Source organism: Lissotriton helveticus, chromosome 5_1 (genome assembly GCF_964261635.1).
Source record: "Lissotriton helveticus chromosome 5_1, aLisHel1.1, whole genome shotgun sequence".
Lineage (NCBI taxonomy): Eukaryota > Metazoa > Chordata > Amphibia > Caudata > Salamandridae > Lissotriton > Lissotriton helveticus.
In genome coordinates this window covers 1,884,470,454-1,884,482,641 of record NC_136065.1, presented here as the reverse complement: position 1 = coordinate 1,884,482,641, position 12,188 = coordinate 1,884,470,454, and the positions used below count along the sequence as shown (strand labels likewise).

Here is a 12,188-nt window from a genome sequence, read left to right as displayed (position 1 = left end):
GCCAAAGAGGCGAGGCGCAGGCAGCAGCTGTGCGTGTGCACACTTCCCATGTAAACACCGAGAGATGGAGGTGTACGCAGCCAAAATGTGCGTCAGGAAAGAGTCGCGAACGCCCTCAGGACTGCCGCCGTGCCAGGCCAGGCGCAGGGCACGGAGGCAGCCAGCAAGGCAGGCAGCTCTGAGCAGGCAGCAAGGGGCACCCACCCCCAGCCCCGCACTCACCCCACTGTCCTCAGCACGTCCGCCCAATCGGAGTCCTTGGGTGATTGAAGCCTCTGACATCACTTCCAGGAGGTTTAAGAGGGCACGAGGGCCGGGGAGGGGGAGAGTAGGGGGGCCTTCCTGTGCGCAGCTGCACCCTGGGAGTTGCAGTCCCGCCCCTCCCAGCGGTGGTCCTGGGCACTGCAGTAGGATGAAGGCGACAGTATAGCAAACACAAGATCAGCTGTGATAGCACGAGGTGTTCTGTGCTGAGAAATGTGCACAGGCAGGTAGTAGCTTCTGGGCATCACTACATACAGGGACTGATTCAAATACCAGTTGAGCACAGAGTGTCCCAAGCGCATTGGTTCTTTTATCAGGTAAGTCAGGTGGTGGTCAGGACAGACACTGCAAGGGCAGGTGTGGAAAAAGGGTGTGCAGCACACACTTTGTTCCCGCCTGGTATAATCTGTTTATTTATCCCAGTTCTTGATAAAGCACGTCTAGACACTAAGCATTGTCTGGCAAAACATTTTTACAAAATACTGCATTGATACAGAGTACATGTTGTCATTAGTAACTCTTACTATAAACAGGATTTGCACTACAGTTGTAAAGGAGGGACTTGTATTCAGTCAGTACTTTTAGAAGTCCATTTCTGGCAAGGCACGCAGCTGCTGTAAGGTCATTAAGAAAGCAGTGGTGCAGGAACAAGTTTTTGGCAGGGAGTATTGGCCAAGCATATCAGCTCACTAAAATTATAGGGATTCTAAAAAATCTTGGTGTTACTGAACGAGCGTGTCCAGCACATTTGGAAAACACTTTCAGTGGCGAGCATGAGTTTTTCGGAGGAGAGGGTGAGATGGTAGACTGAGCCATTTTTTGCGAAAATGTAGTTCGATGATGCATTATAGTGTTATAATGTTAAAGATACGAATACATTCTGTCAGTTGTTACTCAAGAAAATAAATATTTAAAAGAGACCATTAATAAACCAGAGAGGCTTTAGTCATGCACGCACACTTACATATTTCATTTAGACTTCTGGAAAAATATTGATCGGATTGGATTTGTTTGCAGAAATATGGGATCATAAACATCTAAACAAACTCTCTGACACTCAGATGCTTAGATACATCACCACTTTACCAACCTACTACCACTATCACCCTACCACAACCACCCAACCACCACCCTCCCACAACCATCCTACCACCATCACTGTCCCACCACCACCATCCCCCTTCAACCACCACCATGCCGCCCTACCACAACCACACCCTACCACCACCACCCTACCAACACAACCACCACCCTGTCACCACACTACCACCATCCTAACCACTACCATAACCACCAGCATACCACTACGCTACAACTACCTCCCTACCAGCACCACCCTATCCATACCACCCATCACCTAACCACTACCACCACCCTAGCTACCACCACCCTAACCACCACAACAACCCTACCCTAACCACACTACCCTAAACACTACGCGAACCGTCACCACTCTACCCTAACCACCACCTTAACTTAGTCATTAACACCCTAATCCCTACCACCCTTACCACCATCACACTAACCACCACTGCCACCCTATCACCATCACTCTTCCACAATCATTCTACCTCTTACCTTACCAAAATCACCCTAACAAAAACGTACCACCACCACCTTACCAATCACCTCAATACCCAAACTAATCATCACCATAACCACTAAGCATGGGCGGATTTTGCGGATTGGCAATCCGCGAACTTGCGTATTTACGGATTCGCAATCCGCAAAATCCGCGAACTCCCGCGAATTTTGGGATTTTTTTTTTGTTTGTTTGTAAGGGTTTCTGCCAGTTCGCGAGGTTTGTGTACCAGTTCGCAATTGCGAACTTACTTATCGGCTCGCAACGGCCGCGACTATGTTGTTTCTACGTCTGGTTCATCATCACAGGTTTGCGAAGTTACCCTAGCGGTCGTACATGGGCGCGGCCATCTTGTTTGCGTGACGTAATTCCGTTTCCGGGCGCTATGTGTAATCTCGCAAAGTGTGCGGCTTGCTAGTACAATTTCGCGTGTGATCGCGAGGAAAATCTCACGCGAACTTACCCACGCGGTCGTGAACGGGCGCGGCCATCTTGTTTCTCATTCATTGCTATGGTTCTGGGCATGCTTTCTGTATCCTCTCTGAATCTCTGCCATCCTTTGCTTGTTTGAAGTTTTTTTTAATCTATTTTACTTATTATCTATCCCTCTATTTTTCTAGCTCTATATTTTTGTGTTTTCTGCTACTTTTTGTTAATTTTAAACTACTTTTTTAAACTCTTTTCTTTTCTTCTTCCCTATTCTATTTCTTCTTTATTATTTAGCTTCCTTTCTGCCCAGACCATGGTAAAGGGAGCCGGGAAGTATCCTGAGAAGGGGAAGGGTCCCGCACCCCGTGCCCGGCTCCCGTGCGGGCGTTTGAGGGGGGAGAATGTCGCGCCCCGGGAGATCTTCAGCGCGGAGGAGGTGGCCGCACTAGTTTTTTATGTTCAGCCCCGCCTCCCCAGGACCATCATGGCAGGCGGCAAGATCGCTAGCGGCTACGGGCTCCGGGAGTGCCGGAAGCGGTGGGAGAAGGTGTGCCGGGCCATGTACCAACAATCTCGGGTCCCGCGCACCTACAACCAAGTCACCCACCGTTGGACGGATATCCTGGACCGGGAACGCGATCTGCTGCACCTGCTCGGCCTTGAGATCCCCGGGCTTGGTGAGTAGTAGTAGCTATTTCTTTACTACTCTGTTTTCTCCTGCTCTGTGTGTTATTATCTTGCAAATTTTGGTTTTTTACCAAGAGCAATAATGCTGCTGATTACATTGTAGGTAAATTATATTTCAAAATCTTCTGTGCATTTCAGGTGCACTGCTCTCCTTCTCAGTAGCGCTGCTACTATGCTTATTTGTTTTCGATTTTGTGTTCATTTCATTGGCCTGTGAAATTATGCATGAGTGTAGTTTAAAGAACTGTGTAATGCTAGACACTAAGGGTCAGATATTTAATTATCGGCGCATCCCTGCAAAGTAGCAGGGATGCGCCAGTAATTGTGCGCCACGCCACCACCACCCATGGTGCGCCGTATTTACAATGCGGCGCACCATGTGCCCAAAACATCACCGAAGCGTTACGCTTCTGTGCCGTAAAGGCGGTGCATTGCTGGAGTTGCGTCGCAACGATGGTGCAGCTCCAGCAATGCTCTGGGGTGCTCTATCTCCCCAGTGCTGCGTCAAGCCGTACGTCTGCTTCAAGCAGGCGCAGGGTTTGAGTCACGCATCATTGACCTCAAAGTGACCGATTAAAATCTTGTAGATGTCCCTCAGCCACTTTTAGGATGCGTTCCTGCGCAGGAACGCCCTCCCTTGCGCCGGAACGCCCCCGGATGGCGCAGGGCTTTACAACGTGATGCATCTCCCATATGCGTCACGTTGTTAATATACGCCGCACCATGGCGCCTCTTTTGTTCTGCCGCTGCGTCACAAAAGTCACGCAACAATGGAGCAAAAGAGCCGCAAGGTGCTTTTAAATCAGCCCCTACAGACTCAAGTCCAGTCCTTCCTTTGTACACATGGCGATAAGAAGAAATAGTGGTGGTGGATTGATAGTTTGAGTATTTTAATGACTGGTTAATGTAGTAGGAAACTTTTTAGTGTTGTCGCTGATCTGCAATCACGATGGACTTTGTCTGTCACTTTGTGTGCTGCGGACTGCTGCCTGCCAATCCTAGGCGAACCTTTTTAGTAGTTTGTTTAGTGAGTTACATAAGAACTTTCCAAGTCGACGGTCCGCAAATCAAGCAATACTAATAACGTAGTAGACCACATGAGATCGGTCAATATATCCCGTGGAATAGTTGTCTATTTGCTATTTCGCCAAAATATTTTGTTATTGTTCTTTTGAAATGTTTGATTTGGTTGACAACAATCATCCATGTTTTCGGGTCTTTCTTTCTTTCATGTTGTACATCAGCTCCCCCCAGGGGCAAGAGGACAGAGGAGGAGGTGGTTGCTGCTGCTGTAGAAGGCCAGGATCGGCCAGGCGAGGGCTCCTTTGCTGGCCCCAGTAAGTTTTCATTTTAATATAGAGTACCTATTTTTTCCTAGCGTTCCTCATTCGATTTTTTCTAAATCGTCTTTGATCTTCTTGTAGACTGTATCTAAATTCTTATCCTGCCTCGACTATGACTCCCTGTGGTATTACTAGATTATTCTTATTAGTCTGTCTATGTAGCTAAGTAAGATTGCACATTTGGCAATTCCATTGGACTCCCATTCTAGTCAGCAATAGCTCTATGCACTGAGCCTTCCCTGGAAAAAGGGACATTTTTACTTTAGATTAGACAGTCACAAATTATTACATTGTTTTCTGTTTTTCTTCACATTTCTTTATTCCTAGACCAAATATTATATAGTAGTGAGTGGTGTATTCTAACATTCTTAAATGTACTTTGTAGGTGGAACATCTGGTGGCGGGGCCAGCGCGGAGGTGGTGGTGGTGCATGATGAGGAGGACAATACTTCTGGGGAGGAGGCGGTGCAAGTGCCGGACGACACCAATGTGCCTGTGAGGGTTCACACGGTGGTGGCGGGCAGAGGTAAGCTATATATTCCTTACTTATTGAGATTGAAGACTGCAGAGTGTGCTTTCTGCACGGGTGTATTATAAATCAACCAGGTAGTAGCCTCCTCTAAATGTACTTCGACTTAGCTGTGAAGTTTTTGGCGAGAAGAATCCCAATCAGATCTGAGATGAACTTGATGGATGGGATGAACGAAAAGCGAAAGAAGGGTGTAAGTAAGTGTGGAAGGACGAGAAATTTAATGATGACTGGCAAAGAAGAATGATATGTGTTTGCTTGTTCCCTGAGGTGGCTGGGAAGGGAAGAATATGGTATGGTGCATGGCTGGGTGAATGATGAAGCAAGGATGGGTGGAAACAGAACAGCCTGGGTGGGTGAAACAGAAACTGTATGTGTGCATATACTTTGAATGGATGGATGCCTGGATCATGGTACTATCTGACTCTTAGATAGCATATGTGTATCTAGAGAGAGTAGACGGTCACTGGATGAACTAAATGTTACTTTGAAGAGCATGTAACACCGCACTCGCACGTCCGTTCCAGTGTAGGAAAGGCAAGGAAAAGAAGTTGTAATTTTGTCCAAATACTACCATGAATAGTAGCAGTAGTTTGTATTGCAACTGCAAGCACAGCATATATCCGGTTATTACGGTGGACACTCCCTACCTCTCTTAATAAGTTTAGTTTAGTAGTAGTACGTCATTCATGTGTGGGTGTATCACTGTTCACTCAATAAAAAGCAAAGCACCTAAAGTCATCCCATATGTAATCAAATACATCCCATGTGAAGTGATAGATAATCAGATTATTTAGCTTCTTCATTTTCCTTTTCTAGTACTCATTTGCACTGTAGGGTGAAAGTTAAATTAATTAAGCAGTAGCCCTTTTAACAGAGTATTCTCAGTGCCACCCGTAATAGAAAAGCAAGAGCTTCACCACCTGCATGTACTGGACCGGTACAGTAACGCAAGTCTGTCTCACTCATCATGGTGTGCGTCTGTTTTTCTCGGGTGCAAGTTCACTGCGCTGGCATTATGCCCACTTGCAGAAGATAACGTACCAATTTTCCTAAACAAGAGAGAAGAAGAAGAATAAGACTGGTGTACTGTCATAGTCGACTGTAATGGAAGTCCATAGTGCTCGTAGAATTTGTTCCTTAAACTCCCACTAATGTTAGAGCAAGGATGAAGAAGTGGGAGGTTAGATAGATACTGGCCTCAATAGTTATGTACTGTGCTTTCAAGTTGCTAGTTGTACTGTGACACAACTTTCTGCTCAATCATTTTGTGTTAATCTTAAGGAGCATTGGTTACAGACTATGTCTTTCTTTCTTCATATAGTTGCTCCTTCCAAATCAAAAAAACGATCAAGGAAGGAGCAGGCTCGAATGGCCCGGCAACGGAGGCTGGATGCCACTGTCGCAGAATATCGGCGGCTGCTGGCCCTGGAGGAGGAGGACACGCAGTCTACAGGTACATCCACTGCGACAGCTGCATCCTCCTCCGGGCCCACACGGGCTGCCAGCCAGCGCAGTGCTCCAGCGGTACGGAGCCGGGCTACCAATGCCAACCGCCACCGCTGAGCAGCAAAGACAGCAGCTGCCCCCCACAGGAGTTGCAAGGCACGCCAGCGCCGCTTATGCCTCAGAGTGTCCTACCTGGAGCAGGAGGTCTTAAATTATAAGAACTTGGTGGAGGGCCTCCGCTCCGACCATGCCACCCTCCGCAAGGAGTATGATGCCCTGACCGCTAAAGTGAACAGCATCCTGCCGTAGTGTCCCTTGCCCCTTTTTTAGAGACTTTTGGGAGGTGGGAATTGGGAGTTGGGTTGTTTTTGGGACTTTTGAAGGACAATCGTTGGGGTTAGGGATGGTCTTGCGGGAGATTATTTTGTCAGGGCTACACAAATATACTTTTGGAAACTTTATCTGAGCATACCTGTTTTTTACTGCTTTTGAGTCTGGTGGGTGGGGGTTTAACAGTAAGTTTGTTTTCCTGAAACTTAAGTCTGTGTCATTTTCATCCTTTAAGTGTAAATGGCCAAATTGTTTTCAACACTAAGTGCCTCACACAGAGTAAGTGATCCCCCTTTTCCCACCATGGATTTTCTTCAAATCACTTGCAACAAAAATTACACATTCCCACGAGTGCTCTAAGACCCCAGAACTCAGTTGCAAAAATCAATAACACCCCGAAACACATGCAATGCTGCTGCTAGGGCTAACCCTAACTAACCCTAAGTTACAAAAAGTGCCAAAAGGCTTTTCCGCATGGATGTTGTCCAAACCAGTTTTATCCGGTATTAGACCTTCCCAGCAATGGCCCCAGAGCCGTCAACCCAGGCGAAAACAAGTAGAAGACCCCCAAACAGCCAAAAAGCAAAAGTACAAAAATGTGAACTTTGTCACTTTTCTGAAAATTTCCAAAATCACTCAGTGCGCGCTCTGCAGCTAGGCCCTAACTCCCCTCTGCCTCCATGGATTTCCTTCAAACCTCTTGCTATTAAAACTATCCATACCCAGCAGTGCTCCCAGACCCCGAAACCCACCCACAAACACCAGGAAGCCCCCCAAACAGGCCCCCGAAAACGCTACATTGAGCGAAATGTCAGAAAATGCAAAAACTTTTTCCTCATGGATGTTGTCCAAACCAGTTTTATCCGGTATTAGACCTTCCCAGCAATGGCCCCAGAGCCGTCAACCCAGACGAAAACAAGTAGAAGACCCCCAAACAGCCAAAAAGCAAAAGTACAGGTGAATAAAGTTTTAATTATATTAACTGTGCAAAACAAAGAAAGACAGAAACACAGGAATAAAAGTGAATAAGTACGAAAAAGAAATTTTTTGATTCATTGGCTCATTTTCAGGGCTCGGTGTCAGGGAAGAAGAGTTCGTCCTCATACTCTGCGAATTCAGGCAGGAGTAGGTCAGTGTCACCTAACACAGAAGAAATTCCCTCATCTAAGTTGCTGTCCTCCTCGTCTTCTTCCGTCGTGCAATCTGGTACTTTTTAATCTGGTGGTATGAGGTGCTCATTCATCTTGATCATTGTTAACCTCTCCACATTTTTGGGCGAGAGGCGGTCCGTTTGCAAGTTACAATGCCACCAGCAGCACTGAAAACACGTTCAGAAGACACGCTTGCGAGTGGGCAAGACAAGTAATGTATAGCCAGGTTGGTGATCTCTGGCCACAATTCTTTTTTCCCATGCCAATACGCCAATGGGTCAGCATTAACATAGACCTCTGTTGAGTCATTCAGATAGTCCTGCACCATCGACTCAAGGTTCTCCACGGTTCCTCCACTTTGCTTACTTTTTGCTCGGACCTTTTGAGAACCAAACCCAAGCTCAGCTAGCCAATCCTCTTCACTATCATCACCCGATATTTCTGTTGTGTCTGGTGCAGATGATCCGGTTGCCGGTGTCTTTAACGGCTGAGAGGTCACTTCTGCCACAGCCACAGGTGCAGAAGTGGAGTCTTTTGACTGGGGATGGCCTGCTGATGCTGATGTACTGCCTTTTCCTTGAATTTGCTGCCGTTCTCTTTCAAACCTCATGGCTGACAAGGCTAGCCAATGTTTGTACTTTGTAACATCTTCATCACCAAAAGGAAATAATGCACTGCCTGCCAGCGCCTTTTTGTAGCGTGGATGCAGAATAGTAGCACAAATGTAATGCTGTTCTGAGTGGATCTTTTGAAGACGTTCATCGCCAAGTAGGCGCTCTAATAATTTCTCCGCCAAAACAAAAGCTTCTTGCTTTTCTTCATCTTTTTGAAACTTAGAAGACACCGCCTTCAGTTTGTGCTCCAGCATGCGCAACAATGGGATAGCTTTTCCCAAATTACAGTCCTCCCTGCTGACTGCACGCGTGAAGACCTCAAAAGGACGAAGCATGTCTGTCAGGCTTTTAACTAGCTCCCATTTCGCCGCATCTAGCCTCAGGTCCTTCTGAGCTGTACCCAGTGTTAAGAAATACTGATCGAGTACCGTAAACTGCTCATACTGACGCTCAAGCATGTAGAAGGTTGAGTTCCAACGTGTTGGCACCTCCTGGATGAGTGCTTTCACTGGCATTCGACGTTCATGTAGCAGGCGCCTCAGATGCTTCCGGGCCTTAAAAGAATGGCTGAAATGGTTGCACATTTTTCGGCAGGTGACCACTAACTCGCATGCTGGACTGTCTTTATCCAAGAATTTTTTAACAACCAGGTTTATACAGTGCGCCAAACACGGCACCCTGAAATAGTTACCCAGATCCATGGCCTTAACTACATTGGCGCCATTATACGTGGAAACATAACCAATCTCGCGTTTTTTTGGGGACAGCCAGTGAAAGACCTTTGTGTTAAACTCATTCAAAATGTTTTCTGCTGTATGACGTTTCTCCAAGCCAAACATGGCTAGTGTTGCATGTTTCCGAGCAGCTTTAAAAACTTGGTCCAGGTCAACACCTGCGTTTAGCTTTGCTTTAACCCCTGAAAAAGAGACCCAGTGTGCAGTGATGCACATGTAATCAGTGCCTGCGCCACTGGTCCACATGTCTGTTGTCAGATGTATAGTGTGAACAGTACTCTTCTGCAAAGCTGCCCCAATCACCTCCAGCACATCTTCATGTAGTGCTGGAACCGCAACTCGGGAAAAATAGAACCGGCTAGGAACCTTCCATTTAGGGCAGAGCGCTGCCCCTAATTCTAGAAAACCAACCCCTTCTACAAAAGAAAAAGGGAGAAGATCCAGTGCTAGCATTTTAGCCAGCTTAGTGTTATACAGATGCGCCGTTGGGTGGTTGCGTTCATATGGCGCGTCTGAAAACAACATGGTTCTAATGTTGCCCTGGACCATTTTACGGGATGATGATGATGACTTCTTCGACCCAGTTACGCTCGCTGATGAACTTTTTTGCATTGGTGTCTCACTCTGTCCCACACTCTTAGTGTGGCTCACAGGGGGTGTGCTGACAGGGGTACTGGGTGTAAGTGAAGCGTGTGACGCTTCTTCCTCCTCGTCATCATCAGATGGAACATCAACGTTTTCTCGACTTGCAATTCGGGCTTCCTTGATCTCCTTTAGGTGCGCAAGCCATTGGACAAGGTGCTGTCTCTTGAGATGACATCTCTGGCCTCCAGTCCCATAGTTGGTACCAAGCTTACCACGACTAACTGCAAGCTTACACATGCTACAAATGGCTAGATTTTCCCTTGTTGTGCTAACACTAAAGAAGTCCCAAACTGCGGACTTGAAATGTCTGGGGGGGCCGGAGGAGGCGATACTGGTGGTGGTCATGCTGCTAATGCCAGATGAAGTGGAGGATGCGTATTGCTGAACTTTACTACGTTGTGCACTTTGCCCACCACTAATTGAGGTCGAGGTGGATGGAGGTCCCTTCTGGCGAGGAGGAAATATGGAAGCGGTAGGTGGTGGTGTACTAGTTAACTTCAATGATTGTGGTGTTCCCATTGCCTCCTCGTCGACTTCATCATCAGCTTGTCGGGCTAGGGTCAAAATGTCTGTTTGCTGCATGCCCGCTGGGGCTTCAGTGACGCTAGTGATGACTGCGTCGTCGTCGTGAGAGTCTTCAGCAGCAGGAGTACACGCCACTTCTTGTTGAGCGTCATCACACTCCATAACTATGAGAGTTTCGACGACCTTCCTTTTACGCTTAGCTACCTTTGTCAGATCATGGTGTGCCTCAGCCTCACTCTCAGACGGCAGTGGTGCTGGTTCCCAAGTAAGATCCATATCATCAGAAGGAGGTGGGCTTGAAGAAGATGTAGACACCACCACCCTTGATCTTTTCCTTGCTCGGGATGTGGAAGACAATGAATGATCATCAGGAGGAGTGGCTTCCTCGAATGATACCTCGGCTTGATTGTCGATTTCCAGATGTGCCCCTACTTCTGGAGGAACAACTATTGTGGGCACTTGTTGTGCCCCTCCATGCACCTCTGCTTGCTCCTCTCCTTGCGCCGCCTCTCCTTCCACATGTACTTGGGCTTGTACTTCCACATGTGGTTGTTGTTGCGGCTGTGGTTGTTCAACACTCGTCAGATGAGTGTGTTGATTCAGGGACATTGCTGCTACTTTCTTGCGATGAGCCAACATCACTGGTCGATGGTGATTGAACAAGTAGACTGACTGACTCTGCAGCACTCAAGGGCTTGGACTTAAGTTGGCGTGGGGGTGGTGGCCCTGAGCCCAATGGAGCGGGGGTGCTGCTCCCAGCTTGGTCCCCAGCAGATCCCGCTGCTGCTGCAGGCGTACTTTTTTTTTTATTCCCAAAAAATGTGGCGGGCGGCACACCAGTCTGCTTGGTAACTTGCTTCTTCTGCTCCTTTCTGGCATCTTTCTTGCTAAAGGAGCTACGGGGAACTTTTTTTGGGGCCATCTTCTTCAGATGTCACTCAGAACAGCAGGCCGCAGTTGTACAAGTTGCAGAGTTGTCTGTGGCCACACGTGACGTTGTGCTGCACACACCGCAGCAGGACTTCTTCCTGGCACTGGTGGTTCTCTTGTGCACCTAAAAGCAATGGAAGACAGAGGAACATCAGTTATACACCCCAAAAAATCGACAAAAACCACAAAATTCAGCACAATCCCAGCCCACCCATTCCCGTCAATGATGTTTAAATTCAAGAAGACACCCCACAGAAAGACTAGGTCCATGCACCACTCACTACCCCTGGGCCTAATGGATGAAAGCTATGCAAAATGGGTGCACCCCAAGCAAATGTTGGCTGTACCAGCACTCAAGATGGCCACCACCACCCACATGGCCAGTCCACATCAACAGTAGGGGTGGGCGGAAAACTACGCGCTGACAGCGTAGTGGATGATGCCAGCCACACCTGCTCCCCGGGCCCGGTCCAAGCTTCCGTAACCCTAGCCAGGCCGGGGAGAGCCTCCCCGGGCCCCGGTGGAGCCCCGGACCCTCTGACAGCTTGCAGGACGGGGGGGCTCACGCACCCCAGGCCCGGCCGGACGGACGGACCTCAAGCCCCGGGCCCGGTCCCAGCTACCGAACCCTAGCCAGGCCGGGGAGAGCCTCCCCGGGCCCCGGTGGAGCCCCGTCCCCAGCGCCCGGACCATCTGACGGCTTGCAGGACGGGGGGGCTCACGCACCCCAGGCCCGGCCGGACGGACGGAGCTCAAGCCCCGGGCCCGGTCCAAGCTTCCGTAACCCTAGCCAGGCCGGGGAGAGCCTCCCCAGGCCCCGGTGGAGCCCCGTCCCCAGCGCCCGGACCCTCTGACGGCTTGCTGGACGGGGGGCTCACGCACCCCAGGCCCGGCCGGACGGACGGAGCTCAAGCCCCGGGCCCGGTCCCAGCTACCGAACCCTAGCCAGGCCGGGGAGAGCCTCCCCGGGCCCCGG

The 12,188-nt window shown here is 48.8% G+C and overlaps 1 protein-coding gene across 2 annotated transcripts in view; it reads right to left on the bottom strand.

The window, feature by feature from the left end:
• Positions 1–316, bottom strand: part of EZH1 (enhancer of zeste 1 polycomb repressive complex 2 subunit) — a 278,927-nt gene extending 278,611 nt beyond the window's left edge. For both annotated transcript variants that reach the window (XR_013594997.1, XM_078645362.1), the window contains exon 1: positions 223–316. The gene's annotated coding sequence lies outside the window, so the exon portion shown is untranslated. The remainder of the gene's footprint in view (positions 1–222) is intronic.
• Between the last annotated feature and the right edge of the window lie 11,872 nt (positions 317–12,188).